The sequence below is a fragment of the Emys orbicularis genome, chromosome 3 (assembly GCF_028017835.1).
Source record: "Emys orbicularis isolate rEmyOrb1 chromosome 3, rEmyOrb1.hap1, whole genome shotgun sequence".
Lineage (NCBI taxonomy): Eukaryota > Metazoa > Chordata > Testudines > Emydidae > Emys > Emys orbicularis.
The window spans coordinates 30,816,886-30,842,139 of record NC_088685.1 but is presented as its reverse complement, the minus strand read 5'-3'; positions in this window follow the sequence as shown (position 1 = coordinate 30,842,139).

Below are 25,254 nucleotides of genomic sequence, written 5' to 3'. Positions count from 1 at the left end.
ATTCCTCTAGATTATCACATATACAATTGGTACTTAGATATTCAGCATGCTTACTCTTAAAGAGTTCCCAGTTTGATTTTCTAAGCTTCGGGTAGGAATTCCTTCAGTATTTGCAACCTTACCTTGGCTTTGTTATGTAATTAGCATAGGGAAGTGATCACTTCCTATTCCATATTCTATATTCTTTATAGATTTCCCAGCTGCATTTAATTTGCTATATTGCTTGTTGCAACTCCCAATTCTAAACATGAAAAGGTTACACACACCAAATTAAACCTAGCAGGTATCCAGTATTGAGCAATACCAGGTTGTGCACATCAGTGAACTGTTCCAGGCATTTGCCATTATAATTAGTTTTTCTGCTTCCCCATAATTCATTATGGCTATAAGGTCTCTACAAATACTATTTGGGCCTTTAACACCCTTAACCCTAACTCTTCCAGTTCTAGATGGTCTAGTTTTTTACATGGTTTGAAAACATTGCAGAATAGTAGCACCTTTATACAAATCTATAGAGGAATCTCAACAGTATTGTACTCAAAACTTAAGTTCTGTCAATCTATGTTAATCTAAGACCTTCCTTTCTAAATATACCGATCCCTAACCACTGAACTGCTACTACTACATGGGCTTAAGAGCCTGTCTGATGACCCTTCCAATCAATCAATCAATCAGGTACCCTACTGCAGACCAGCTGTGTTCATTAGGTTGCCTGGAGATTGGCTTTGCTGCAGGCCCTGATTTCTGACAGCCCCTGGTACTGGAGCTTTAGATTCAGGGAGGTGCAATAGTGAGATACCACTGTTACCACCAGGGAATAGCAGAATGAGAGTGAGGTTCTCAGCACTTCCGCCCCTTTCTCTGTGCTTGACTTATGGGAAAGAAGCCTGGGTGCAGGATTGGACTACAGGGGAAGGAATAGTAGGAAGCAATGAAGGTCCCCCAGCTACCTCTTTGCCTGCATGCCCCAGATCCCTGAAGATCTTGGTATGTTGGGGAGGAAAATATTGGTCCACTCACCATTCAGTTGGGGACTGAATCAGCTACCACTGGAGGAGCGGAATGAGGCACCTACCCATGAATGAAGGATAGGGCATAAAGAGAGGAGTATGAGAGATACCTGTACATTGGGAGAAGAAAGGTGAAGATCAGAGGCCTCTTGTGGGGAGGTAGGAGGAATAGCAGACGTGCTGCCTGTTGCGGGGATGATGCAAAATGGGTAGGCTGTGGGAAGAAATGTTCTTTGAAGAGGTGTATTACAGAGGCCCCCTTTTATTCCATGAAAAAGAAATACATTGGGTCTGGCTTGATTTATTCTTAGAAAGGCCAACCTGCATATTGCCCGTGATTCTGCTGTGCCCCTAAGTGCCAGATTCTGAAAACTTTACTCACGCTGAGTAGTATTTTACTCTACAGTTACTCTCATTGATTTCAGGGAGTAATGGACTATTCAAGGTGAGTTAGCATATCCGTATCTGGCCTTTCATTAGTAATTTTCTGTCTCAATTTTTGTTTCATTATTTTACTAGGGTTAGAAGTTAGACTTATGGGGCACTAATTCCCAGGAACACTTATACTAGCTGTTTTCTAAACTCCGAGTGCCTCCCTCTTTATAAAATCTATATTTAGGAACATTTTGTCACATAATAGTGACTGTGTAATGTTCATACAGTAACTGATACCAGCATTGGCTATATTGTCTCACGCATACTACAGTATGCTTAAGTGCTGCTCAGCTTCCTGAATGCTAAGAGTATTACAGATATATTAGGTATGTAAGCATAATTCCACTCAACATAGAAATAGACCACCATCCTAAAGTTTTGCATAGTGTTGCTTTGTGCTGTTAAAGAGGTGTCACTTTACATTCCAGAAGTGGATGTATTTCAATGGTGGGTGAAATAATATTCCAGGTGAATAAACTAGTGGATGCTTTGGGAGTCATTTCTGATTATAGAAATTATATAGGTAAGATGTGACTGCATAATATTTTATTTATTTAACCTGTCTCACATTAATTAGAATAATGTTGGTAGTGTTTAGAGCTTATTCCTCTAAATAAAGATGATACCTAACCATACTTCTCAATTTACCCTCCAGATCCTTATTCATGAAGTGCTACAGGAAGAATATTGATTGCAAGTGGCACAAGGAGGAAAAGCTTTCAAGTTTGCATGTATAGACATTAGATGCAGTTATGACTGGGTTTTGTTTAGTTTAATACATCTGCCATTCCCCCGCTCATTTGAATGGAGATACAGTCAGACTTCAGTGATTACATACACTTCAGTAGAAGCAAAATAATTCAGTCGTCAATCTGCAGATTTCCGGAGGCAGCGAGGCAAGTTGAAACATTTTTCTTCCCCTTTCTTGATCATGCTTTTTATCAACCATGTGGAACCACTTTTGTTTGCGCAGCTACAGTTAGAGTGAGGTATATGTTAATAAAACCCATGTGTTATAAACTTTCTAAGCCAAATACTCTAGACTCATGTCTCATCCAACTTTGGAACCTAATATAATCCCTGCATATATATTTTCAATTGTTTAGAAATTGTGCCTGATCCACTGCAGCACTTCACTCTAACTTTAGGGATATAATAACTGAATGTGGTTGCCATTACTGCTTTACTTCTAGTAAGTTCCAAAATCATATATTGCATCTAAACAATATAACATGGATAAGAAGTTAAACCTTTTGAGTTTTCCTCTTACTGTTTTAATGAGCAATACAAAAAGATTGCAAATATACATTGGTATGATTTTCATACTAGAAACTACAATCTTATGAAATCATAATTGAACATGAGATTTCATGAATGTCTGTGAAATTATTAAAGTATGAATCCACTTCACTGAATCAAACTTAGAAAAAAATCAAGTCAGGAATTGTAATGCTTCTGTTTGCAGATGAAATAATACAAAAACAAACATTTCCATTTTGTTTTTTAAGAAATCCCTCAGTTATTTGTCTACCAGGGCCAAGACTTACGGGACCTGGTTCTCCACTGTTTTGTACCAGTTTTACTGTTAAAGTCATTGAAGTCATACCAGCATCAGATTGTGTAATGAAGTGGAGAATGAGGCCCACTGTTCTCAGATGGAGGACTAACCGTTTGTATAATTCAGAAAATTATTGAGTGCTTGCTTTGTTTGATCAATCATTTGCAAGAGATCATATAATTAAAAGTAGAAATGGTTACTCACATAACTTGGTATCAAGGCTACAAACAGCTTCACTAACAGGACCATAAAAGCTATTACCCATAAATACCTCCAGATACTATTAAAATATCCTCAACTAATCCATGTGGAGGAAGCTCAGTGTATCATTGCCACCACTGAAAGGGTAAAGCTGGGGTTTTTGATATCTAAATAAATCAACAAATTACTTTCTATAGTTGGAACAGGAATTATTTCCCCCACATTCAGCACTGCTGCCATGGAATGAAAAAGGATCAAGTGCCATAGAAAATGGACAAGGATAGGAGATAGTGGAACAAATTCACTTTTGTAAGCATGGAGCCCATAGAGTCGCTGATTGTGTCAGTAGTGACCTTTTCTCCATTTTGGATCTTCTTCCAAATCAACCTACCTTAAAATTCAGCAATTGCCATGTAGTGTGTGCCTTGTTCCATGCCAGCTCCTGCCTTGACCCCTGCATTGCCTAACACGTGATAACCTGGTTCTGAGCCTCGGTTCCAATTCCTGAACTCTAACGTTGCCTCTGACCATTGGCTGTGGCATCTGACTTTGGGCTCCAATTCCTGGCTACTGACTTCTGCTCTGACCACTAGGTACAAGTGCTCACATCCAGGTCACTGAGATGGGAGATGTTAGGCTAGAACTTAACTCCCTGATGAAAGTCCTGAAATCCTCTGTTTGTTCACAACTCAGGCCATGTCGACACTAGAAAGTTAAGTTGACTTTATGTAAGTCAACATCGAGCCTCCGATTTAAGCGAGTCGATTTTGTGTGTCCACACTACGCTCATTGTGTCGGTGGACTGCATCCTCACTAGCAGGGCTTGCATCGACCCATGGAGCACTGCGGGTAGCTATTCCACAGTGCACGTAGCAGAGTGGAATTTTGGGTTGGGCTTGCAATGCTTTATGGGACCAAAACATTGGTGCGGGTGGCTATAGGAACATGGCATTAGCCTCCCATGATGCACTTACCTCCCTCCCTCCCTGAAATCAACATCAAACAAACCAAGCCTTTTTTGCAAGTCTGGGTTACCCACGTGCACGCCATAGCACGATAAGCATGGGCCCCGTTCAGCTGTACATTGTTGTTGTGAGTATTACAAATACCTTGTATCTAATCCTGCAGTATTTACACAGCCAATACAAGAGCCGCTGCGCAGAACAATGTGATGCCCCGCTGGAAGCAAGCAGCCCTGCTGGAAGACAGAGTGGAGCAATTAACAGTTGCTGGCAACAGTTACACATCACCTTGACACAGTTGACCACAATTTCTAGGCCTGGAAAACAAGCACTGACTGGTGGGACCGCATCATTATGCGGCTATGGGACGACGAGCAGTGGCTGCAGAACTTTCAAATATGTAAGGTCACTTTCCAGGAACTGTGTGAAGAGCTTTCCCCAGCCCTGAAGCACAGCAATACTAAAATGAGAGCTGCTCTGACAGTGGAGAAGTGAGTGGCGATAGCTCTGTGGAAGCTTGCAACACCAGACTGCTACCGGTCAGTAGGGAATCAATTTGGAGTGGGTAAATCTACTGTGGGATCTGTTGTGATCCAAGTGGTATGGGGCATTAACAGACTTCTGCTAAGAAGGGTAGTGTCTCTGGGCATCATGCAGGACACAGTGGAGGGTTTTGCCAAGACGGGGTTCCCTAACTGCGGTGGGGCAATAAACAGAATGCATATCCCTATGTTGGCACCAGATCACCTTGCCAAAGAGTACATAAACCCAAAGGGGTACTTCTCAATGGTGTTGTAAGCGCTGGTGGATCACAAGGGCCGTTTCACCGAAACCAACGTGGGATGGTCGTGAATGGTGCATGATGTGCGCATCATTAGGGACACAGGTCTGTTCAGAAAGCGGCAAGCAGGGACTTTCTTTCCAGACTGCAAATAACCATTGGTGATGTTGAAATGCCAATCGTGATTTTTGGAGACCCAGCCTACCCCTTGCTCCCATGGCTCATGAAGCCGTATGCTGGCAGCCTGAACAGCAACAAGGACCGGTTCAACCATAGACTGAGCAAGTGCAGAATGGTGGTGGAATGAGTCTTTGGACTTTTAAAAGGTCGCTGGCGCTGTTTGCTTACTAGGTTAGATCTTAGTGAAAGCAATATCCCCATTGTTATTGCTGCCTGCTGTGTGCTCCATAATATCTGTGAAACAAAGGGAGAAGTTTCTGCTGTGGTGGGGGGTTGAAGCAGATTGCCTGGCAGCCAATTTTGAGCAGTCAGACACTAGGGCAATAAGAAGAGCACATCAAGAGGCTCTGCCTCTCTGTGAGGCTTTGAAAGCCAGTTTCAGCAATGAGTCAGAGTAATGTGACACTTACCTGTGTTGTTCCTTACCAAACTGTCCCCTCCATTGCATTTTCTCCCTTGTAAACTCCACTCCCACCAACCACTGTGTGTGGATTGAATAGAGCCTTTTCTCCTCAGTCCATTACGTTTTATTATGCACACAAACACACAGAGACAGCAAATAAAAGTAAGATAACCTGGGGCAAAAGGGCTGATAACGCTGGGTGGGGGGAAGAGGAGAAACAAGGAAAGCTTGCTTACAGATGCATTGTAGTAACAATCAAAGGAGTGGGAATGGGCACCTTCTGGTCCTTGTACCCTCCCCTGGTGTTGAGTGCAAGGGATACCAAACTTCCCCCCCATCCCCCGCCTCATAAGACGTTTGGTGGAGGAGGATGGGTGATGATGGCAGCAGATTCAGCACAGGCTGTAGAGGGAGTCTACCACCCAGCTGCCTTTCTTGAACCTGAACCAGATGCCCCAACATGTCCGATTGCTCCTTCATAATCTGCAGCATTTCTTCCCATGTGGCACACTCTTGTTCCCTGCATGATCTCCTTTCCTCCCTGTCCCTGGCCAGGTTCTCAGACAGTGAAATCCTCCATGCTCTGAGCTCCATCTTGTCACTCTCAGAGGCGCACATTAACTCATTGAACATGTCCTCAAGTCTTATTTTTCCACCTTCTAATTTGGGAAAGTCTCTGTCCCGGTGTGGAGGATGTGCCAACAAATAAGGTTTCAGCTGCAACAAATGCGAAGCACAAGGGTAACATTGACAGCACATAAATTTTTTTTCTTTAATTAAAAAAAACCTTGCATCTAAAACAAACACCCCTCAATACACTTCACTGCCAGCCACAACATAATCACAACTACTGGCTGTTGTAAGAGTCTGTTTGCTGCTCCAGCCATGGTGAGTAAGGCCACAAGGCATGGGCGAGAGGTCTTGTGCTGCTGCTTTAGTGAAAACATCCTTGGAATCACAGGTTGGCACTTGAGAAAAGCCCCCTTTCCTCTAGCAACCTGGATGGTGCTTGAGGATAGGCACCAGCGTAAAGCCCCCCAAATAGTTTGTTTTTACAAAAGCGGCAGCAGGTCGGGGGGGGGGGGGGGGGAGGAAGACAAACAGGAAGCCACACCACTTTCCCCCCCCCCCAATGCTGCTTGCAATACACGGTGATCCCTTCCAACCAAAACATGTTTGAGAAAGCGTGGTTATGTGACCTATATTTCACCAAATGGGGGGTGGATTTAGGGTGACCAGACAGCAAATGTGAAAAATTGGGACAGGGGGTGGAGGGTAATAGGAGCCTATATAAGAAAAAGACCCCAAAATCGGGACTGTCCCTATAAAATCAGGACATCTGGTCACCCCAAGCGGATTACTTGTTGAATGGTTTGCGGTTCAAGGGCTTGCATTGAAAATTTCCCCCGTTTCCCCTAGGTGGCCCTATGTGATATCAGTCTCCTGAGGGTAACAGAGGCAGCAAGGGAGCAGATGCTGCAAGCGACTGGTATAGACCTGGTCCTATTCTACAATGCTGTGTGCTGCAATGATGCCAGCAGAGTTAATACTGGAGTGATGCGGGAAAGTGTCCTACCAGGATGGGTGAAATAAGGCAGCCCTTCCCAGAAACCTTCTGAAAATGATTGCAGAGTACCTCCATGAAAGCTTCCTAGAGATTTCCATGGAGGATTCACAGGCCATGAATAGTCTTTTTCAGAGAGCACCCGCTGCATAGCTGGAGTGGCCACCAATACCCACTACACCTAATATTTGTTCAGATTCAACATAAAAAATAATAGCATGTATTACTACAAATTGACTGGAAATGTGTACTCACCAGAGGTGCCTTCCATGGCATCATGCTCTGCCACCATCTGGTCCTGTGAAGGGATGGGTTCCAGTGTTAAAAACAGTCGTTGGCTGTTGGGGAGAATGGATCTGCCGCTTGCCTTCCTCACATTCTCCTCCTCTTCCTCATCAACAATGTCCTTCTTGTTGTTGCTCAGTGTCGCCCTGGGCTACTGGGAGGTATCCATGAAGCATTTTGGGGTAGTGGTGGGGTCGCTGCCAACAATTGCATGCAGCTCCTCATAAAAGTGGCATGTCTGTGGGCAGAACCAGAAAGAGAGTGTTCACCTCCCTTGTCTTCTGGTACACTTGCTGAAGCTCCTTTATTTTCACGCGGCACTGCTACGTATCCCTGGTGTAGCTCTTCTCCCCCATACCTCATGCGATCTTGGCATAGATGTCAGCATTTTTTCTGCTGGATCGGAGCTGTGCCTTCACAGACTCTTTTCCCCACACAGAAACAAGATCCACCACCTCCTGTGTACTCCATGCTTGCAGCCTTGAGTCTCCATGATCAGCTGTGCTAGTGAGCTCTCCATACTGATCAATCAGAAAATGAAAATTCAAAAGTTCCCGGGGCTTTAACAGGGGAGCAGCTGTTTCCTGTGTACCTGGCTGACATGCAGTGGAGTTGAAAACGCTCTCCAGAGCAGTGACAGTGGAGCACTGTAGTACACCTCCTGGAGGCCAATGCCTTCAAATTACACAATGCAGGGTTTACACTATCCCCATGTTGACCTGTGGATGTCGAATCAAGTGCTACACCTCTCGTGGAGGTGGAGTACAGAAGTCAACTTTACAGGCCACTTAGGTTGGCGGAAGGGACTCGGTAGCGTAGACACATGCATTATTAGATCAACTTAACACGGCTTAAGCTTGGGGGAAGAGGTAGATATGCTGGAGGGTAGGGATAGGATCCAGAGTGACCTAGACAAATTGGAGGATTGGGCCAAAAGAAATCTGATGAGGTTCAACAAGGACAAGTGCAGAGTCCTGCACTTAGGATGGAAGAATCCCATGCACTGCTACAGACTGGGGACTGACTGGCTAAGCAGCAGTTCTGCAGAAAAGGACCTGGGGATTACAGTGGACGAGAAGCTGGATATGAGTCAACAATGTGCCCTTGTTGCCAAGAAGGCTAACGGCATATTGGGCTGCATTAGTAGGAGCATTGCCAGCAGATTGAGGGAAGTGATTATTTCCCTCTATTCAGCACTGGTGAGGCCACATCTGGAGTATTGTGTCCAGGTTTGCCACCACCTCCCTCCAACTCTCCTCCTCCCCCATTACAGAAAGGATGTGGACAAATTGGAGAGAGTCCAGCAGAGGGCAACAAAAATTATTAGGGGGCTGGAGCACATGACTTATGAGGAGAGGCGGAGGGAACTAGACTTAGTCAGTCTGCAGAAAAGAAGAGAGGGAGGGGATTTGATAGCAGCCTTCAACTACCTGAAGGGGGGTTCCAAAGAAGATGGAGCTAGGCTGTTCTCAGTGGTGGCAGATGACGGAACAAGGAGCAATACGGTCTGAAGTTGCAGTGGGGGAGGTCTAGGTTGGATATTAGGAAACACTATTTCACTAGGGGAGTGGTGAAGCAATGGAATGGGTTACCTAGGGAGGTGGTGGAATCTCAATCCTTAGAGGTTTTTAAGACCCAGCTTGACAAAGCCCTGGCTGGGATGATTTCATAGAATCATAGAATATCAGGGTTGGAAGGGACCTCACGAGGTCATCTAGTCCAACCCCCTGCTCAAAGCAGGACCAAATTCCCAACTAAATCATACCAGCCAGGGCTTTGTCAAACCGGGCCTTAAAAACCTCCAAGGAAGGAGACTCCACCACCTCCCTAGGTAACGCATTCCAGTGCTTCACCACCCTCCTAGTGAAATAGTGTTTCCTAATATCCAACCTAGACCTTCCCCACTGCAACTTGAGACCATTGCTCCTTGTTCTGTCATCTGCCACCATTGAGAACAGCCGAGTTCCATCCTCTTTGGAACCCCCCTTCAGGTAGTTGAAGGCTGCTATCAAATCCCCCCTCATTCTTCTCTTCTGGAGACTAAACAATCCCAGTTCCCTCAGCCTCTCCCCATAAGTCATGCGCTCCAGACCCCTAATCATTTTTGTTGCCCTCCGCTGGACTCTTTCCAATTTTTCCACATCCTTCTTGTAGTGTGGGGCCCAAAACTGGACACAGTACTCCAGATGAGGCCTCACCAATGTCGAATAAAGGGGAATGATCACGTCCCTCGATCTGCTGGCAATGCCCCTACTTATACAGCCCAAAATGCCGTTAGCCTTCTTGGCAACAAGAGCACACTGTTGACTCATATCCAGCTTCTCATCCACTGTGACCCCTAGGTCCTTTTCTGCAGAACTGCTACCTAGCCATTCGGTCCCTAGTCTGTAGTTGTGCATGGGATTCTTCCGTCCTAAGTGCAGGACTCTGCACTTGTCCTTGTTGAACCTCATCAGGTTTCTTTTGGCCCAATCCTCTAATTTGTCTAGGTCCCTCTGTATCCGATCCCTACCCTCTAGTGTATCTACCACGCCTCCCAGTTTAGTGTCATCGGCAAACTTGCTGAGAGTGCAGTCCACACCATCCTCCAGATCATTAATAAAGATATTAAACAAAACCGGCCCCAGGACCGACCCTTGGGGCACTCCGCTTGAAACTGGCTGCCAACTAGACATGGACCCATTGATCACTACCCGTTGAGCCCGACGATCTAGCCAGCTTTCTATCCACCTTACAGTCCATTCATCCAGCCCATACTACTTTAACTTGGCAGCAAGAATACTGTGGGAGACCGTATCAAAAGCTTTGCTAAAGTCAAGGAATAACACATCCACTGCTTTCCCCTCATCCACAGAGCCAATTATCTCATCATAGAAGGCAATTAGGTTAGTCAGGCACGACTTCCCCTTGGTGAATCCATGCTGACTGTTCCTGATCACTTTCCTCTCCTCTAAGTGTTTCATAATTGATTCCTTGAGGACCTGCTCCATGATTTTTCCAGGGACTGAGGTGAGGCTGACTGGCCTGTAGTTCCCCGGATCCTCCTTCTTCCCTTTTTTAAAGATGGGCACTACATTAGCCTTTTTCCAGTCATCCGGGACCTCCCCCGATCGCCATGAGTTTTCAAAAATAATGGCTAATGGCTCTGCAATCTCATCCGCCAACTCCTTTAGCACCCTCGGATGCAGCGCATCCGGCCCCATGGACTTGTGCACGTTCAGTTTTTCTAAATAGTCCCGAACCACTTCTTTCTCCACAGAGGGCTGGTCACCTTCTCCCCATATTGTGCTGCCCAGTGCAGCAGTCTGGGAGCTGACCTTGTTTGTGAAGACAGAGGCAAAAAAATCATTGAGTACATTAGCTTTTTCCACATCCTCAGTCACTAGGTTGCCTCCCTCATTCAGTAAGGGGCCCACACTTTCCTTGACTTTCTTCTTGTTGCTAACATACCTGAAGAAACCCTTCTTGTTACTCTTAACATCTCTTGCTAGCTGCAACTCCAAGTGTGATTTGGCCTTCCTGATTTCACTCCTGCATGCCTGAGCAATATTTTTATACTCCTCCCTGGTCATTTGTCCAATCTTCCACTTCTTGTAAGCTTCTTCTTTGCGTTTAAGATCAGCAAGGATTTCACTGTTTAGCCAAGCTGGTCGCCTGCCATATTTACTATTTAGTAAATAGTTATTTACCCCATATTTAGTTGGGGTTGGTCCTGCTTTGAGCAGGGGGTTGGACTAAATAACCTCCTGAGTTCTCTTCCAACCGTAATCTATGATTCTATGACCTAAGTTTGTAGTGTAGACTAGACCTCAGGTACAACACAAGCAGCAGCTCTGAAAGCTTCTCCACCCAGCTTTACTAATGTGCCTCAATTCCAATCTGGAGGCACCATCTGCAGAGGCAGTAAGGTAGATCTAGCTACACATTTATATTATACAGAGAGCTAATTGAGAATTTTTGAATAATGAATACTATGATCCTGTACATGCCACCAAATCAAATCTGAACCACAAATGATTTGCTTTGCATTATTCTGACAACTGCAAAGTTACCATGAAAACTTCAACTTTCACCAGTTCTTAGTGGAGGTGTGTTACTTGTCATTAGGATTGCTTGAATTTCAATTACATCTCAGATTTTGAAAAAAAAGTTGGAGTTTGTAAAAAACAAAAAACAAAAACAAAAAAAACTTTCACTCAGCTCTATTCTTCATTTGCTTTTCTCTTGCTTAACAGCTTCAGTCATCTTGTCAGGAACCAGAAACAAATCCACACCAGCGACCACTCACTGTGACGAAGTGGGAATGTTCTTAATGTTTTCTCTGAATACTGTGTGGGTGCCTCAGTTTCCCCTATGCATTTCTTAGGTATCTGGGTGTGGGGATCAGGGTGTATAATTGTTGCAGAGCCCAAGACGGCCCCTGTGATACTGTCTGCACAGAGAATGGCCGGCACTCTGTCTCCTGGCAACTAATGGCCTGGGCCCCTCCTTTGCAAAGATGCCAACTGAAGGTGTTGGAGAACAAAGATCAGGTGACCTCCTGGCCCAGGAAAGAGACAAAGGCCAGAGAGGAGGGACTGGAGAGTTTCAGTTTGGAGCTAGCTGGGGACGAGGAGTGAAGTGCAGACGTGGGTGTCTGGCTCACTGCCCCCCAAAATGGACCCGGCTGAGGGGTCCTGGTCTCTGTACCTACAAGCTCTGTTTTAGACCATGTTCCTGTCATCTAATAAACCTCTGTTTTACTGGCTGGCTAAGAGTCACGTCTGACTGCGAAGTGGGGGTGCAGGACCCTCTGGCTTCCCCAGGACCCCACCTGGGGGGACTTGCTGTGGGAAGCGCACGGAGGGGCAGAGGATGCTGAATGCTCCAAGGTCAGACCCAGGAAGGTGAAGCCGTGTGAGTTTCTTGCCCTGAAGACAGTCTGCTCACAGAGAGGAGACTTCACCAGAGTCCTGACTGGCTTTGTAGGGAGCAGTTGCAGAGCATCGCCCGGGGACTCCGTGACACTCACCATAGAGTGAAAGTATCCGAGCAAACTATAGGCTGAAAATTGCATCTCAAATTCAGCCATTTCTATTCAGCCAATAGCAGCTCTCCCACCATGGAAACAAATAGTGGAGTCTTACTGCAGTGTGTGCCAGACCTTTAATGTAGCTGGAGAGCAGCTGTTCCTCTCCTGGTTCTACTCCTGCTCCTGTATGCATGGACCCTTCTCCAGCTTCCTCCTCCAGTCTCCAGCTGGATGCTCTCAGGCTCCTGCCCATCAGCTCTCCCAATCCCTTCTTCAGATTGAAGGGCAGTAGGAAACAGAGATGCTGCTGCACTTCCTACTTCCACCCACCTGAAGGAGGTGCTGTAAGCAAGGGAGGCCCAGTCCAATAATCCCACTTTTCTTTTCTTGTAGTTACTGATGGGAGCAGAGACACAATCAAGAAAAACACTTAATGGGAGAATGGGGGTAAGTAATCTGTGGACGTAAGGGAATAGGGGACAGTCAACTCATAAAATAACACAGAGCTATAGGACAACATGACATTTCAAGACAAGAGAGTCCTAACCCTTCATGATGATACTTACAGCAAACAGAAAACACTGTAAATGTGCAGTTGACTGACAAAGTATCCTGTGAATGTGCAAGTTGAACAAAATTCTGGGACACATTTCTACCCTGGAAATCAAAAAGTGCCAACATTCTTAATGAGAAACATACTTCTAGAAGCGAGAGTTGCCTAGTAACAGATTAATTTATTTAAACCTTTATATTTTATTGGTAGTTTGACTAAGAATAAATGGGGAGAAGCTACAGACTTGACAAGGCTATTTCAGTTCTTCTACAGGTTTTGCTGTGCCCTTCTTCTGCAGCACGTTTTCTTTCTGGGGGTAGAAGAGCAATTAGAATGACAGCACTGAGAAGAGTGTTGGCTAGATTAGTAGTGAAAACATTCTGCACTCTCCATCTGAGCCAGTCTGATACGAATAACTGATCGCTGTGTAATGTAACTTTTTAATGTCAAAACGTTTGTTGCTTTCATCCTAATGATGCCAAAATTATAGCTCTCTGACAATAACAACACAAAAATCACATAAGCACAGCACTTGATTTAACTGTTATTTGATATTGCACTTGGTCTACATTTGAGTTAAGCCTAATTGTAAATTGTGGGAGCTAATTGTAAATCATAATATTCCCCAGTAATTATTATAGCTTCATAATAGTTTCTAGGATAAATTATTCAGGATAGCAACAGCTCAACTAATACCGATGCTAGTCACAGTACTTTTACGGTCGAATTTAAATGTGAGAAGCAACATTCAAAGAACTAATGTCCAACCCTGATTTTTAACATACAGCAATTCTGGAACATTAAGTAACATACTGGTCAGAAGTTGGCATGTCCATATTTTATGTTTGACATGCTTATTTGCCGATGTGCTCATCGATTTATAATAAAAGTACTGATGTCCAAGCTCTAGAAATTAAGTTAGTAGCTTGAGTATGTTTGTGTGCACACTGAATTTATATTCTCCGGGCTTAGCAAGCAGGAACTGTGGACATTTTCCCCACTTCTAGCCCATGTAATTTATTGACTGTGAGGGTGGCGGTATATCCAATTTCACCTAGGCCAAGCAAGGTTGGTGCATTCTTCTCATCAGCTCTAAAGAGGTGAAATGTTTGTTCCTGCAGGTGCATGTGTGGTCTGGATCAACCCAGTTTGTGCTTAAAATACTACCCACATGTAGTCATTGAATTCTGAACAAAAGGTGAGCAATCCATGAGATCTTTTACAGCAAACTCAGAATTCTCTTCTAGCTCTGTTAGAACCTGGATTCTTAACTCTGACAACTAGGGGAGAGCTTTGGAGGTACATATAGGTACTAGACTTCGGTGAAATTTTTTTGGCAAATAATAAATTCACAAAAAAAGAATGTTTCATGGCACAAACTATTTGTGAATTCTGGTTAATTTTAGATGAACCATTTCAGCCCACCCACCAACATACCTTTTTTTTTTTTTTGAAAAAAAAGTGAAAACAAAATTTTATTGCCCATTTTAAAAATGAAGAGCTTTGGCCATTTCCAAGTTTTTTCTTCCAACTTTGTTTTGAAACATTTGATTTTGACTATTTCTAAATGGCATTTTCTTTAAAAAATTTAGCTAATTTTTTAACCAAAAAATGGGTGAGGGGGAAAAACATCAGAAAATGACATGAAAGTGATCTAGAATTAATTGGAACAAAACATTTTCTTTCACCCAAAATAATTTTTGTCTCAATGAGAAAAACTAAAACAAATTCACATTAGGTTAAAACTGAAAGGAATTTTATATTTCAGTTTGGCCTCCAAACTTAAAAAAATAAAAATAAAAGTCAGTTATTCACTCAGTATATACTTAGGGCACAGTTCAATGGAAAGTGTCCTATTGACTTCAGTGGGAGTTGATTTTTAAATGTGAGCTAGATCAGACTCGCTATGCTAAAAATCTGCTCTCCAATCCACCTGGTGGATCTCAATTCCAGTATTTTGTGCTCCCTACATGGACTAGAATTACCATTTACCTTGGTGGGAGTTCCATATGTGTAGGGAAAGCAGAGCATTGGGAGTCAAGATCCACTATGCAGATGTGAGGGGAGAATTTTGCCTTTAGTAACGTTCTCTTAATAGCTTCATATTAAATCAAGACTGAATTTTTTTCCCCACATAAAAGATAATTTCCTAGGAATTGTTTTGGGGAAGTTCTGCGGCCTGTGTTATACAGTAGGACAGACTAGATAATCACAATATTCCCCTTTGGCCTTGAAACCTATGAATATTTTATACAATGAAATTTCATTAGTTAATTGGAAGAGTACAAACATGTTGACACTCCTAATGACAATGAATTATATTCTTCACACATATCTAGCATCAGGTCTGCAGTCCATTTGGCTTCAATGGGACTGCTTATGAGACAGGGTGCTGAATTAGGCCCTTATTCACAATCCCTATTAGGCAGCTTTGACCAACAGGAAATAAAGCAACAGGGTCAGAGACTCAGCTAGTGTAAATCATTGTAGCTCCAATGTAAATGGAGCTACAGTGATACTAATTTGCATTAGACTCTGGCTCATGTTATTTTGGTATTTAAGAACTCTTGGGAACTTCCAGTGAATTCTCTCCTTTCCCTGCCTTCAAGATGTATTTGCATGCCATATGTGCCTACCTACTTACCCATGTCCAGGCCATGGTGTTTAAAGAGTGGCAGGATATTATCTACAGCATTACAAGAAGGCACCATGGATGAAAAGTATCAAAGGGGTAGCCGTGTTAGTCTGGATCTGTAAAAGCAGCAAGGAGTCCTGTGGCACCTTATAGACTAACAGACGTATAGGAGCATGAGCTTTCGTGGGTGAATACCCACTTCTTCGGATGCATGGCGAAGAAGTGGGTATTCACCCACGAAAGCTCATGCTCCTATACGTCTGTTAGTCTATAAGGTGCCACAGGCTCATTGCTGCTTTCATGGATGAAAAAGAACCTTTACATACAAAAGAAAAGTGTCTTGAGTGAATGGATTTAGTGGTTTTGTTTTAGGCGTACATTTATCCATGGTGTAGATGAACTAAGGTCAGTGAAATGACAACAGGGACAAATTTGCTCCTCAGGTTAGTGAACTATGATTTTATGTATTAAAAATGAATTGTGAATTGGCTTGATGTTTTGATGGGAAATTGTACAGAGAATTTGTAAGTGTTTAGTTTATAGGACTCTTGCAACTCTAACAGGTATTTCCTTTGAGAGATCAAATGTACACATGGGAATCTATGGACTTGGAGCACTGGTTCAAGGATTAGTGTGCATGCTTTCTCCTCCCATAGTATGAGTAGTTTGCACAGCTGCTTTTTGTGAATGTTCAATAATCTTTCATTATGAAACGGCATAAGCACTCAGTACAGCCATCAACTCATTTTTGGACATTCTCTGCCTCTTTCCTTTGGCATCCACATTCTTGAGATACATATAAGGCTGAGAAAGTGCTGTGTAGGGAGTTTGTCATCTTCTAAATGTGAAAATCATGGAATTACAGAATGTGGTTTTCATGCCTCTTAATTCCTCAAGCAGAACTCCCATTGAGTTTAATCAGAGCTGTGTTTGTGAAAGGACTGCCACAGGAAATCTGGAATTGTATAAGGGCATAATAAGTAGAGATGGATAAACCAGCCCGCATAAAGTAAGGACTCACTTGAAATTCTGCCAATTACTTGAACTTAACCAAAACTGAACCTGCTTTCACATATGAAATATATATCACCTCACCCTCCGCACTAGCCTTTATGCTTGGTCTGTTTTCTGCAGTGGAACCAAAAGTAATGAAATACCATGAGAATAGTCTCTTATGATATTCCCAGCCCACCTGGAAACAGGATGTCCTGGAAATCATGTTCTTGTGAGAGTTGTATTTTAATTTTGCAGACCCAAAAAGCTCAAACAGACCCTGATCTAACACCCCATTGGGGGGTCAATAGAAAGAATCCCAGTGATTCCAATAGCTCTTGGCCCTAGGACCAGGTGAAAAGTTTTGGCCAAAAAACTTTTTTCCAGTGAAAAATGCAAATTAAGTGACACCAAAATGTTTATTGAATTTGTGTCTGTTTCGCCAAAATGTTTTGGTCAAACAAACCTTGCAGAATTCTTTTGATTTTTTAAAAAACTTTGTTTTGACATTTTTGAAACAAAATGTTTTGATTTTTTTTGGTTTGCAACAACTTTGTTTCAAAATTGGTTATCTTTTAAAAAGTAAAATGTTTTAAAAATGGTTAAAAATCAATGAAACATTTGGATTTTATCTAAAAAGCCCATTTGTCATTCAACCCAAAATGAAATTGTCAACTTTTTGATTCAGTAAAATGTTTGGAAAATGTTGACCTGAAACAATTTTTTTTGATTTTTCAAAATTGCCAGGGAATTGAAAAATCCATTATTCACACAGCTCTACTTGGATCAGGCCCATAGAGCATTTAAAAATCCCAAACATACAAACTGCTCCAGCTGTACAGTCTGCAGTGCCCACAATAGAATACCATGGATTTGAATGGGGCTCTGCATCAGCAAAGATCTGTTTGTTTAGAGCTCATTGCAGGATCAGGGGTAGAATTTGGATTAACAGCCAAACTTCTGGGTGCTTCTCCAAACTCAACCCACTGCCCCTTCTGTGGCTTTCCTTGTGGTACTATAGATTTGAATCAGGTCTATCCTATGATGATTAACACCCTACATACAATGTGCACATCTTCACAGAAAGCTTGTTTGTTCTCAGAATTTCTAGGACTAGTCACATTATCCATAGGGACTAGATATAGCAGGAGATGGGGTGAGAAGTTACTCATTAATCCAGATCTTGTGATTTAAAAAATAAAATCAGAATCACCTTGACAGATGTTTAAACCAGTTATGTTAAAAGTTAATTATAGGATATCATAAATTCTTCTCCCTATTCACATGGAGAACTCCTACTAACATTTGTTAGGGTTAGTCATCCACAGCAAAGAGGAGGATATTTACCTTTACTCTCTTTTCTGCAATACAGGTTTTTACAGTAGAAGTGACTTATGCTAGAGGAAAGGTAAAAATACACTCTGGCTAACAGAGGAAAACTAAACTGCTTGTAAAAACGGCAGTGGTATAATGTTAGTGATTATGTTACAAATACACACTATTCCGCATTTTCAGAGCTTTATGTTTGCTCAATCAAACTTTGGTTTAAGTGGTCAGATCTGATAAAGTGGTAATGGTCATCACCTCCAGTTGTGCAATTTGGGTGGGCTTGACAGCCATTGATACACATTATAAAAGAAAACCTATGCCAAACCTTCTGTGAAATCGTAATTATGCAATGAATTACATTGTTCTGATCTCAAAACGTGCATCAAATATCATTTCATGTTTATAAGGAGACAAATACCATGCACTCCATTAAACATCCTATTACATTTTGGATTATTGGACTGCTACTACTACAACATGTCGTACATGAGCCAATTCATGGTTGAGGTACACTGAATATTTTTCTTGTATACATTTCTACATGTGTGGGGGTCTCATAAAAGGAGAGGAAGGGATAAGTGATTGGCTTAGCAAGGATTTCTTCCAAGGAAGTAATATTTTTATGAAACCAATAAAGCCACAGACTTCACTGTTGTCTTTGTGGTACAAAAAAAGATCTCTAAATCTTTTTTATTCTGAACAAATCTCATCTGAAATAACCATCATAAACATTCATGTGCTATTATTATTTTTCAATTACAATAATGCTCAATTTGGTTTTCCCAGCACATAGGAAGACACAAAGTTCAGACAATCAAAAAACCCAAGGTGACATTCTAGCCAACTTCAAGCACCCTGACTAGAATGGTGTTGCAACAGATGTAATAAAAGGGTCAATTTTCTCTTCTGTCACTTGACATAGTACTTAGTCATGAGCACACATTAAACTGGAAAATCCATTAAATCAGGAGTTTCCCAAGATACTGATTTAAACCCAAAGATTCTAACAGCAATGAGTGCTGTTTAATGGGGACTATAGTTCTCCTTACTCGCTTGGCTTTCTGATTAAGAAATGCAGACCAGGGATCTTAGCATGTCTTTCAACCTCAGGCTGGTCCTATTTGCTCCTCTACCAATAGCTATCAGAGTGACAGAGGATGTGGAAAAAGCTAATGTACTCAATGCTTTTTTTGCCTCTGTCTTCATGAACAAGGTCAGCTCCCAGACTGCTGCACTGGGCAGCACAGCATGGGGAGGAGGTAACCAGCCCTCTGTGGAGAAAGAAGTGGTTTGGGACTATTTAGAAAAGCTGGATGAGCACAAATCCATGGGGCCGGATGTGCTGCATCCGAGGGTGCTAAAGGAGTTGGCAGATGTAATTGCAGAGCCATTGGCCATTATCTTTGAAAACTCATGGCGATCAGGGGAGGTCCCGGATGACTTGAAAAAGGCTAGTGTAGTGCCCATCTCTAAAAAAGGGAAGGAGGAGGATCTGGGGAACTACAGGCCAGTCAGCCTCACCTCAGTCCCTGGAAAAATCATGGAGCAGGTCCTCAAGGAATCAATTCTGAAGTACTTAGAGGAGAGGAAAGTGATCAGGAACAGTCAGCATGGATTCACCAAGGGCAAGTCATGCCCGACTAACCTAATTGCCTTCTATGAGGAGATAATTGGCTCGGTGGATGAGGGGAAAACAGTGGATGTGTTATTCCTTGATGTTAGCAAAGCTTTTGATACGGTCTCCCACAGTATTCTTGCTGCCAAGTTAAAGAAGAATGGGCTGGATGAATGGACTATAAAGTGAATAGAAAGCTGGCTAGATCGTCGGGCTCAACGGGTAGTGATCAATGGGTCCATGTCTAGTTGGCAGCCAGTATCAAGAGGAGTGCCCCAAGGGTTGGTCCTGGGGCCAGTTTTGTTCAATATCTTCATTAATGATCTGGAGGATGGCATGGACTGCACTCTCGGCAAGTTTGCAGAGGACACTAAACTGGGAGGAGTGGTAGATACGCTGGAGGGTAGGGATAGGATACAGAGGGACCTAGACAAATTAGAGGATTGGGCCAAAAGAAACCTGATGAGGTTCAACAAGGACAAGTGCAGAGCCCTGCACTTAGGACGGAAGAATCCCATGCACTGCTACACACTAGGGACCGAATGGCTAGGCAGCAGTTCTGCAGAAAAGGGCCTAGGGGTTACAGTGGATGAGAAGCTGAATATGAGTCGACAGTGTGCCCTTGTTGCCAAGAAGGCTAACGGCATTTTGGGCTGTATAAGTAAGGGCATTGCCAGCAGATTGAGGGACGTGATCATTCCCCTCTATTCGACATTGGTGAGGCCTCATCTGGAGTACTGTGTCCAGTTTTGGGCCCCACACTAAAAGAGGATGTGGAAAAATTGGAAAGAGATCAGCAGAGGGTCACAAAAATGATTAGGGGGCTGGAGCACATGACTTATGAGGAGAGGCTGAGGGAACCGGGATTGTTTAGTCTGCAGAAGAGAAGAATGAGAGGGGATTTGATAGCTACTTTCAACTACCTGAAAGGGGGTTCTAAAGAGGATGGATCTAGACTGTTCTCAGTGGTACCAGATGACAGAACAAGGAGTAATGGTCTCAAGTTGCAGTGGGGGAGGTTTAGGTTGGATATTAGGAAAAAACTTTTTCACTAGGAGGGTGGTGAAGCACTGGAATGTGTTACCTAGGGAGGTGATGGAATCTCCTTCCTTGTAGGTTTTTAAGGTCAGGCTTGACAAAGCCCTGGCTGGTATGATTTAGTTGGGAATTGGTCCTGCTTTGAGCAGGGGGTTGGACTAGATGACCTCCTGAGCTCCCTTCCAACCCTGATATTCTATGATTCTATGATCATGTCCTCTTTAGCAGCAATACATGTAAACGGACATAACTTGCCAACCCTCTATGTTGGCCCTCAATGCAGAAAAGCATTTAAGCACATACTTTAAGCATGAATAGTCCCATTGCAGTCATGTGCTTAAGTGCTTTGCTTGATCGAGGTTTAAGGTCCAATAGGCAGAAAGCCCAGTGCAGCTCTTGGATGTAAGATGCTGAGAATCTACCCAGGGCATTTTGGGTTCTGAGTGCTGCATGGTTCTGCCCTGAAATTTTTGCTAATGCACAGGCATATTTTTGGAGTGGAGGATGTTTAGATAAGGGGCTTGTCTAAGAGGACAAGAACAGAGGATTTTCAACTTAGTGTGGGCATGTAGGAGAAAAATACAAGACAACAGAAAAACAGGCAACAGGGTTTCTATAAGGTGTGGTAAAGTTAATGTATTGATAAGAGAAAGACACTGCCAATATTTTTTATGCCACCAATTAGGTATTCTTTCAAAAGAGAGGTGATGGGAAAATCCATTCAGCTAAATCATAACAGAATTTTAGCAGACTTTAAAAAAAAATTGCAAGCAACAATCTATTTAAAAGAAAACTATTCTCTCCATAGTACATGGCATAACAGCAGTAAATCATCTTATGCTTCTCATTTCTCCACCCTCCCCTCAGGCAATGTAGGTAGGTAAGCAGAGTAAGCAGAAGATTGACAGCTAGGAATTCCTGAGCTCTAATCCTGGTTTTGCCACTCACTCACTGCATAGCCACAGAGAAGTCACTTCAAACTAGAAATGATCCTGAATCAGAACAGTGGATCCCAACTCCTTGCACTTCACAGCGTGGGTCTCTCTCCCCTCTTTAAAACTTTCTAAGTGTTTGTGTCCCAACCTGTAAAATGAAGAGATTTACTTACCTACCTACCTACACCTCACAGGCATATGGTAAGAATTGTATAGTGCTTTACATTCCCAAAGCACTGAAGTAGTGATGGGCACAATAGAAGAATCTAAATTGATTGACAGATAGAATATTCCCCTTTATTTTTTCTCACTAATAAAATAAATAATAAATAATAATTTTACCTAAGCTATATAACTACTTCTATGACAATCACCTTAGTATCTGAGCACCAAGATCATGGTGACCAAGTATTGCACAGAAAAGTATCTGATTTAAGTAATAGATATAAGGGTAGAAAATTAAATATTCAGTCAAAAGTGTTGTGAATAAAAACACAACCTAAACTGGGACTTTACAACACAGTCCTGAGCAACGTGAAGTGCATAAACTGCACCACCTTGGGATTAGCTCTGGAAGGCATTAGTATGCAGACACAATTCCTCCCCTGATTCTTCCTTGCTCCCGGGGCATAGTAATTTATTTGTGGCCTATACTAGTAGTAAATTATGACCCATCCCATCCTGGTTTATCTTCTCTAGCCATTCCCACCCACCCTCTGTTCACCTGCTTTTTATTTCCACACTTTGTGTTTTCCCTCTGTTTGGAAAGCACCTAGCTAGTAAGCAGAAGCCTGGATCAATCTCCAGGTACAAAGTAGAACAGTGAGGTGAGCACATATTCCTTACTCCCTTGTATGGGATTCATAGTCTAAGTCACAAACTAGCTCAAAGAAAGTTAGATAGTGCCTAATTAAATAAGGGGCAGGGACAGGTAAGCTAGCTTTGGATAACAAGCAAATAGGTCTATTGGATGAATGATAAAACCATATAATAGAAATGGAGAAAGTGCAGCAACAGTGTAGAATGATATGCAGACATTCAGAAAAGTAACAGTATTGAAACTGAGGATTCTGGGAACTTTAAGTGCACCACAACCAGGTAACTTGTGATAGGAAACTGCCACTTGAAGATGGTCTCGGGGGAATGCAAGGTTCTCCACCACTCAACCCCCTCCCCCCCCCCCCGCCCCCGCAACCTCCCCTTTTTAATTTGAGCTTGCTCCCAAAATTCTAAATCTAAAATTCTATTTAGACTATTTTTCCATGTGAGGCGGGACAGTTCAGAAAGGTACTTTCCATCCCATCCCATCCAAACCTCCCACCTCATCCCAACTCTCCTGTTCTTCTATTGTAGGATAGTGTGAAAGATTCCTGGCACAGAGTCAGCAACTTTGCATTTATGTGGAATTAGCAAAAATGCTAATTTGGGCATTTTGCTGCCAGTGCAAGTTTTTTGCCTAGTTGAAGCTCCAAGGGTATTTGAGAGTGTGTCAAATCCAAGAACAAAGGGGCACCTGTCACTAGCCCTAAGCTAAGGAAAGGGATGGCACTTGAGGAATTGAGATGAAATTTCTTTATATACAGCATTGTAGGCTGAAAAGGGACAGAGAACTGGTATTAATAGTTTTAAATAAAAGCAAGGCAAAGAAAAGTGGCAAATATGGTGGATTTCTTTGAAGCAACTGCTTCTCCAAAGGAAGGGTGGGGATAGACTTAGATAAGCTTCCTGATCTGCTTCCATCGAGGCATTCCAAACAATGGTGTATCAGTGTGTAAGAGCCTTTTGCTGGCAATGGGATGTGCGCATTTGACTACACCCCTTCCCTTTTGGACTAGGACATAGCCACAATCGGCCATATGATCGTCATCTCCGGAGTGGATAGCTGCAACTCATGTATCCAGAGCTGGAGGTGGAGATAACACAAACTCTAGCTCCTGCAAAATGAAGCCACCTATCCCCTTAACAGGAAAAGCTGTCAAAAACTTCAAAAGGATGCTCTACATCCCTGCTGGTTCTTACTCCATTGCCAGTATCAGTTCAAAGCCCTGGTCCTTACACAAGGGCTGGTCTACACTAGAAAGTGCCTCTTCATTTGTATTCCAGTGAGACAACTGATCCCCCAGAGATGGACCAGAACAAGATCTTTTTTATCCAAGCCGTAGAATGCGGATCGGAGTCCGGGCAGTGTAGGAAAGCGGAGACAGCTGCTGCTTGGGCTGTATTGGTTCTAGGAATAGGCAGGATTTCATGCGCCAAGCCTGCCACCTTTCTGAAAGTTCATTAAAATCCAGGTTTAAAAAACGAATGAGCCTAGAATCTTCTGCCCAGGTGACTCCAGAACTCCATCTTGGAGCTGGACTTTGCATGGGAGGCAGGAGGGGGGTCTCCACCCACAAAAGAGAGTCTATTTAAACCCGTGGGAGACCCCTCCAGCTGGCTAAGGAAGGAGCCTTCATGAAGAATCCCCTAGCTAACACCTAAGCTGGAACAAGAGCTGTACCAGGGGAAAGAATTGTGCCCAGGCCTGGAAGGTGTCCAGTCTGAGGAAAAACTTACTGAAGCATCTTTGAGGGTGAGATTATCTGTATTTAGTTTGATTAGACATAGATTTGCGCATTTTATTTTATTTTGCTTGGTGACTTACTTTGTTCTGCCTGTTACCACTTGGAACCACTTAAATCCTATTTTCTGTATTTAATAAAATCACTTTTTATTTAGTAATTTACTCAGAGTATGTATTAATACCTGGGGGAGCAAACAACTGTGCATATCTCTCTATCAGTGTTATAGAGGGCGAACAATTTATGAGTGTGACGGGTTGGATTACAGAAACCCCCTTGGGAGCTGCCACCCGATGTGCAAAGACTACCCCTGCTTCTGTTTTCCCTGCCAGCTCAGGATTCCAGCACCCTGTCTTGCTGAGCCAGACACTCCAGTCTGCTCTAACAAAGACTCAGGGTCTGAATCACTTGTCCCAAAGCTGCAAGTTTACCTGAAAACCAGCTCACAGGAGTGTGCTTGTCTTTAGCACTTAGCTGCCCAACTCCCAATGGGGTTTAAACCCAGATAAATCCGTTTTACCCCGCATAAAGTTTATGCAGGGCAAACTCATAAATTGTTCGCCCTCTATAACACTGATAGAGAGATATGCACAGTTGTTTGCTCCCCCAGGTATTAATACATACTCTGAGTAAATTACTAAATAAAAAGTGATTTTATTAAATACAGACAGTAGGATTTAAGTGGTTCAAAGTAGTAACAGACAGAACAAAGTAAGTCACAAGCAAAATAAAATAAAATGCGCAAATCTATGCCTAATCAAACTAAATACAGATAATCTCACCCTCAGAGATGCTTCAGTAAGTTTTTCTCAGACTGGACACCTTCCAGGCCTGGGCACAATTCTTTCCCCTGGTACAGCTTTTGTTCCAGCTTAGGTGTTATCTAGGGGATTCTCCATGATGGCTCCTCTCTCCTCTCTCAGTTCTCTTCCACCCCTTTATATATCTTTTGCATAAGGCGGGAACCCTTTGTCCCTCTGGTTTTCCACCCCCTCCCCTCACTGGAAAAGCACCAGGTTAAAGATGGATTCCAGTTCAGGTGACATGATCACATGTCACTGCAAGACTTCATTACTCACTTGCCAGCACACACATATACAGGGAGACTCACAGGTAAACAGCCATCTGCAGACAATGGGAGTCATCAAGATTCCAAACCATCATTAATGGCCCACACTTTACATAATTACAATAGGCCCTCAGAG